Source organism: Sorex fumeus, unplaced genomic scaffold (assembly GCF_029834395.1).
Source record: "Sorex fumeus unplaced genomic scaffold, SorFum_2.1 ptg000044l, whole genome shotgun sequence".
NCBI classification, from domain to species: Eukaryota; Metazoa; Chordata; class Mammalia; order Eulipotyphla; family Soricidae; genus Sorex; species Sorex fumeus.
Genome location: NW_026606101.1, coordinates 10,790,071 through 10,797,396, shown reverse-complemented (window position 1 = coordinate 10,797,396; position 7,326 = coordinate 10,790,071). Strand labels below are relative to the sequence as shown.

General features: G+C 45.2%; 1 pseudogene; it reads right to left on the bottom strand.

Moving 5' to 3' along the window:
• Nucleotides 1-2,182: 2,182 nt before the first annotated feature.
• Nucleotides 2,183-4,967, bottom strand: LOC130030289 (high mobility group protein B1-like; annotated as a pseudogene).
• Between the last annotated feature and the right edge of the window lie 2,359 nt (nucleotides 4,968-7,326).

Genomic DNA, 7,326 nt, shown 5'->3' with positions numbered 1-7,326 from the left:
TCCCGCTGATTGCAGCATAATTCACAGTAGTCAAAGAAATAGTAGATAAATAGGATAAGGGGAATAATGGTCAGAAAAATGGATAAGGGGGATGTGTGTGGTGCTGACCAACGTTCTCATCATAAGGAAAAATATCACCATATGTGGTGGTGATTACTAACAAGACTTATCATGGTCATCTTTTGACAGCGTATATAAATATCAGTCATCCTGCCGTTTTGTAAGTGCGCAAGCTCCACACAGTGTGGTCTCCACAAAGTATGCTGCTTCAAAAGTGTGTGGCCTCCACAACATGTGATGGCTCCGAAGTGTGTCCAAGCCCTGTGAACCCCACAAACAAAGACCCAGAGTAAGAACTACAACAAGGTGCACAACCCTCACTCATCGCAACAATAACAATGGAAAGGAAAGGGGGGGGTATTGTTTACAGATATCCTATGAATAAAAACAGGAGACCCAGCACAAAGGGCTGAGCACATGCCTTTGCATCCGAAGACCCAGGTTTGTTCCCTGACACCACACGGACCCTGATTATCACCAGGAGCAACCCTCAAACCCTAAGCCAGGAGTAGCTGCTTTCAAGTGCCATAAGATAATAAAAATAAACTTAACTTAAAATTAAGTAAGGTCAGTGAGATAGCTCAAAGGGCTAGCATGTGTTAGGCCCCGTCACCGAGTGTTCCCCCCATGCCACCAAAACACAAAAAGTATGGGGTGGTCCAAGTGGCCGTCAGTTCAGAATCACCAACTCTACCACCACTGAATGCTGAGCTCACACAGCCAGGCCAAATGTCTCTGGAGTGGCCCTGGGTTTCCTGAGCACAGTTTGGGAGCCCCATCCCAAACAAAGAAAAAGGTAAAAGTGAGGAGTTACAAAGTCAGCTGGCAGTGCATTATTCAGGTGGTCAAACTGAAAAACTCTACATTTCTTGCCCAAGTCAACACTTAGCCAGTTCAAGCACTGACACTAGACCCTGGACTTGTGACTTTTCCCCCCTGCGGTCATGGGCTTCTGGGAGAGGAGGTGGGTGTATGGGGGACAGAAGTACTGGATTGCCTGCAGGCATTCTCCCCAAGCTCATTCCACCTCCAGCAGCAGGAGAGTTGGGAAAACCATGGAATGCATAACTGACTTCTAGAAGAAAGTTCACTGCAGATGAGGAGCGGAGGGCCTGTCTGTCTTTGTTTATGCATGTGTGTGTCTGTTCACAGGCCAGTGCCCTATCTGAGAGGGAGTAGATAACTCCCTAGAATTCTCAGTTATTTTCCTTGGTTGCTTTGTTCGTTTATTTGGGCCACACCCAGCATATTTGGGGGTCTGCTTCTGACTGTATTCAGGGGTCTACTCCTGTCTCTGTATTCAGGGATCACTCCTGGCAAGGCTCAGGGAACCAGATGGGATGCCAGGATTGAACCTGGGTCAGCTGCACGTAAGTCAAGTGCTCTATTCACTGTCCTAACTCTCTGGCCCGAGATTTCTCAGTTATTAACTTTTCTTCTGTTTTTGTCTTTGGACCACACCCAACTGTGCTCAGGGTTTACTCCTGACTCTGCATTAATGAATCATTCCTGGCAAGATTCAGGGAACGATATGGGGTGCCAGATATTGAACCCGGGTCAGCCAAGGACTATAAGCACTGTATCCCTACTATTTCTCTAGTTCCAGTTCTTAAGTCTTGACAACTGGAGTTTGTGCAACTCTGAAGATCCAAGAAGTTCCATTCTTCTTCCGGGGATGACTGTAGACATTTGGCATATGCCTGTCCTCAGTGACCTACCAGAGTCTTGAATGTAGTTTACACAATAAATAAACAAGTCTAGAATAAATGTAAGCAAGCAACTCCCGCATATTCTACAAGCCTCCTCCCCAGGGTGGCCTGGTTTGCTGTATTCCCTCATCTTTTAATTCACATTCATTTGTGTGTGTTTGATGTCTGTCTTGATTTTATGCCTCTTTTCAGGAGGGCTTAGGGTTAGATTTCAATTTCTTCTGATTTAGTTGACTTTTTTTCTAATAAAAAAATTGTATTTACTTAGAAGCATTCGAAATGTCAACAAAACGGCTGCATTTTTTTTCTTTTTCTTTTGCAATTACAGAGCGGTATTCCGTTAACAGAACAACAATTATTTCGCATAAGCTGTATCAGAGACAACTGAAGATGAACAAAACTACCATCCCCATATATAACTAATTTGTGCTGTGCACCAACAAAAACCTCCTTTAAATTTCCATGCCGATTTACAACCCCCATACTGTACCAGGCAAGGCTAGTGGCTATTGAAAATACTACCGGGACAGGGCTATCTAAAGACACATTTGGTAGTGTGTTAACTATACAAAAAAAAGACACTGTACAGTTTAAAAATAAATCTTACACAGCCTTACATTTCAATTTTTTTTCTTTAAAAGGAGTGAGTTGTGTATAGGGGGTTAAATGCTTTATAGACAAGAAAAAAAAACTGCGCTAGAACTGACTTATTCATCACCATCATCTTCTTCTTCATCTTCGTTTTCTTCATCCTCCTCTTTTTCCTCATCCTCTTCATCTTCTTCATCTTCCTCCTTTTCTTTTTCTTGCTCTTTTTAGCCTTAACAACTCCCTTCTTGGCCACATCAGGCTTTCCTTTTGCTCGGTATGCAGCAACATCCTTTTCATATTTCTCCTTTGGCTTGGCAGCCTTCTTTTTGTGAGGCTGCTTATCATCTGCAGCAGTGTTGCTCCACATCTCTCCCAGTTTCTTTGCAACATCACCAAGAGACAGGCCAGGATGCTCTCCTTTGATTTTTGGGCGATACTCAGAACAAAACAAGAAAAAGGCTGAAGGAGGCCTCTTGGGTGCATTGGGATCCTTGAACTTCTTTTTTCTTTCCCCTTTAAGAGGGATATAAGTTTTCATTTCTCTTTCATAACGTGCCTTGTCAGCCTTTGCCGTGTCTTCAAATTTTCCTTTCTCTTTAGCAGACATAGTCTTCCACCTCTCTGAACACTTCTTAGAAAACTCTGAAAAGTTGACAGAAGCATCTGGGTGCTTCTTCTTGTGCTCCTCCCGGTAAGTTTGCACAAAGAATGCATATGATGACATTTTGCCTCTCGGCTTCTTAGGATCTCCTTTGCCCGTGTTTAATTGTTTTCCTCAGCGAGGCGCAGAGTTGCCCAGTGCCCTTCCGGCTCTCGCTTGCCCCAGCGCTGTCTCTATGGAGCTCAATGTACCGCTCAGTTGACTATTGTAGAGGGCAATTTGATGCAAAGCACAACGATAGTTGCTCTAGGAATGCAGAAAGGTAAAACAGGATCCCTGTACAGAAACTTAAAAACCATTTGTCCTATTTAATTCTATTTTATTTTGAGTTTGATTTTTGGTCCATACTGACAGCATTTAGGGCTTGCTCCTGACTCTGCTCAGGGGCCATTCCTGGCAGTGCTCAGGGGACTACTTGGTGCCAGGAGAGAAACAGGGCTGGCCTTGGGGTCAGAGAAACAGCACCGCAGACAGGGAACTTGCCTTGCACACAGCTGACCTGGGTTCAATTCCCCCGCACCCCATGGGATCCCATAGGATCGTTTGAGCCCATCCCTGAGCACTGGTCAGCTGCTGCCTAAAAATGCAAACAAAAAGAAAAAAAATGGGCTGGCCACATGCAAAGCACGCACATTAACCCTTGTGCTGTCTCTCCAGCCACACAACTATTTTAAGTAGAAGGAATGAAGAGGTTAAAAAGTCATTATAAGATACATGCTGAGAGAATGAAATAAGGGACAGCTACCTGGACAGCAAAGATTCCCCCAGGACCTTGACAAAAAAGAATTTCACTGGTGAAGAGAAAATCTCTCCTCCTAGGCTAAGATCTTTGAGGATAGAAATGATATCTCACTTGTCACCTAACACACTGCACAAGATCTAACACAGGGCAAAAGCCCAGTGCATGTTTTGTTTAATGACCAAGTAAGCAGACCCTGGACAGACAGGGAAGCATAAGGGCCCAGAGAATGGAACTGGCCCCAGGAATAGTAAGCAGTCTTAAATGGCCATTCTCAATATAGATCATGGGTTGACACAAGGGAGATAAAATGAAACATATGGGTACCAGATGAAGAAAGCCCACAATTAGGGTTTAGGGGTGCAGTTCAGGGGTAGAACACTTACCTGGAATGTGTCCGAGTTTGAGCCTTGTCAAGAATGAGTTAGAGGCAATGGAGTTGGATATGCTTAAACACTTCTAATTTGTTGAGTAACAATTCACACAATCAATACCAGGACCAAAATCATACATGTGAGTAAGCTAATCCAACTAAGCACATTCATATAACAAATACAACGTTCCAAATCATACCCTCACCTCCAGCTGACTGAAGCCACAGCCCAGGCACTCTTAACATGATGCATCTTAAGTGTCTGGTGAGCTCCATAGTCTCAGCTCAGGGTCGTCTGGTCCACTTGAGTTTAACAGAGGGACGAGGGTCATCAGTGGTGCCGTATCTTGGCGAGTGGGAGACAAGTTGGACAGAGTCCACCCCAGTCTCAGGCACGTTGGGGACTAGGCGGAAATGTGCTGGTTCACGCAGGGTCCCAAGTACGTTGGAAACAGGGAGGAGACCCAGAAGTTCTGTCTGAGTCTGAGAGAGACTATCAGAAGAGGAGCTATCAGAAGCCTGTCATGTTAGGGTCCATTATCCAATCATTTTGGAGCGTCAATAATCAAATTGGCCAGTAAGAGTTCAAGGTGGGAAGTATCCATCCAGTATTGATAACCTGATGTTTCAGGGTCAGGATCTGTGTCTGGTTATTGGTGGCCTTGTAAGCAATTTACTATCTAACTTATCCCACACAACATGAAGTTTCACAAAATGGTAACTTCTGTTCATAACAATCCTTAATACCACCTCATATCACCAAGTGGGACCACAAATGGTGCCCTTCCCCCGACCCTTACCCTCCACCAATACTGCAGCTGGTGTGATCACCATCATGGAGAGGGCAACAAGCAGACAGAATCATCACACCACGTGAACAGTGATGTTGAGTGCTGCTGGCAGTTGCTAATGATTTCCTCCTACAGGAAAATAACACTCCTGACCATTTTTGTATCCTTTGTGCCCAATGCCAGGGACTTCTATGATAACCAACCATGGCTGGAAAAATGAGTGGAACTTTCTGATGAAGGAAGTGATTTCACCCACTCTTTAGTTGGTTTTAGTCATAATCTCTCACACCTTTGGTTGTTATTTTATTTGTTTGCAGGGAGGGCCCTTCCAAGAAGTACTCAGGGAGTCCAAGGGCCAGTACCTGGCCAACGGTACAGGGCTAGGGCCCAAGGATGCAAGGTTGGAGCTGGAGTGATAGTACAATGGGTTGGGCGTTTGTCTTGCATGCAGCTGACCCAAATTTGATCCCTGGCACCACATTTGGTCCCCTGAACATCACTAGGAATAATTCCTGAGTGCAGAGCCAAGAATAACCCCTGAGTATCGCTGGTGTGATCCAAAAAGCAAAAAAAAAAAAAAAAAAAAAGGGGGGGTGGAGAAAAAAGGACAACGGGGTGCTGGGTTCTGAGGTATGAAGAATCTCATGTTAGGAGGGCAGAGAGACAGCACAGGGGGTAAGGCACTTGCTTTGCATGCACTAGTTTGGTTAGAACCCCAGCACCGTGAATGATCCCCCGAGTAACACCTGAGCACTACTGGATGTGGCGCAAAAACTAAAACAGAAATAAACTGGATTAGTGCATACAAGTTTGTGCTGCAACCTCTGTATCATTTCCCCAGCCCTCATCTCTTATGTTCATTTGTAATCCTATAGATAGAAAAATCATTCAAATGTTTTCTGATCTGCCCAACAAGCTCTTTGAAAAAGAAGGGCAGATAGTCTAATTTCCTGGCAGATGTTATTACTCTCATTTCCTGGCAGATGTTTTTGTTCTCATTTCCAGTGGATAGAAAACAGAACCTACTTCCTCTATACTATGTCTTCCTGAGGGGAAGGGCCAGGGCGTACCTGGCTGTGATGGCTCACAAGAGCTGCTTGTTTCTCAGTTATTTGTTTATTTACGAGTGTCCATGATGAAACTCAGGGCCTCACACATGCAAGGCAAGTGCTATTATCAAAGCACTGATTTTTATCCAGCGAGTGATAGCACAGTGGTAAGGCGTTTGCCTTGCACGCGGCTGACCCAGGTTTGATTCCCGGAATCCCATATGGTCTCCCAGCACCACCAGGAGTAATTCCTGAGTGCAGATCCAGGAGTAACCCCTGAACATTGCTGGGTGTGACCCAAAAAGAAAAAAAACTAATTTTTATTTGCTTGTTTTATTTGTTTGTTTGTTTGTTTGGGGGGGCACATGCAGTAGTGCTCAGGACTTAATCCTGACCGTGCTTGAGGACCATATGCGGTACTGGGGATCAAACCGGGGCAGGCTGCACAATCTTGTGGATGTGTTTTTTTTCCCCCCTGGGGGGGGGGCGTGGCATACCCTGCAGTGCTCAGGTGTTACTCCTGGTTCTGCATGCTCAGGAATTACTTTTGGAAAAATGAGTGGAACTTTCTGATGAAGGAAGTGATTTCACCCACTCTTTAGTTGGTTTTAGTCATAATCTTTCAAACCTTTGGTTGTTGTTTTATTTGTTTGCAGGGAGGGCCCTTCCGAGAAGTACTCAGGGAGTCCAAGGGCCAGTACCTGGCCAACGGTACAGGGCTAGGGCCCAAGGATGCAAGGTTGGAGCTGGAGTGATAGTACAATGGGTTGGGTGTTTGTCTTGCATGCAGCTGACCCAAATTTGATCCCTGGCATCCCATATGGTCCCCTGAGCATCACTAGGAATAATTCCTGAGTGCAGAGCCAGGAGCAACCCCTGAGTATCGCTGGTGTGATCCAAAAAGAAAAAACAAACAAACAAACAAACAAACAAACAAAAATCACTTGGGGTGTGATCAAAAAAGCAAACATCCCACTTGGGGGACCATATGGGATGCTGGGGATTGAACCCAGGTCAGCCGCATTCAAGGAAAGTGCCCTCCCTGCTGTGCTATTACTCCAGCCTGAATCTGGAGGGTTTTTAATGTAACTTCTCATTTTTATTCAGGTGAAGTGAGGCTGACAGATCAGGAGACAATTGTTGAGGAATAGTTTATAGTTCAGACAGTTCTCCTAAGGAGGAGATATGCCACCACAACAGGGGTCCCTAGAGAGAGGGGGGAGATCCTGCTCAGCAGGATGCAATGGGGGGGGGGGGAGGGACTGGAACAGAGGCTGCAGTATTTTTTAAGGCACCATGGTTTATTAAGCTGTTCCTGGTAGGGTTTCATGAATAAAACACCCCAGCTTCACA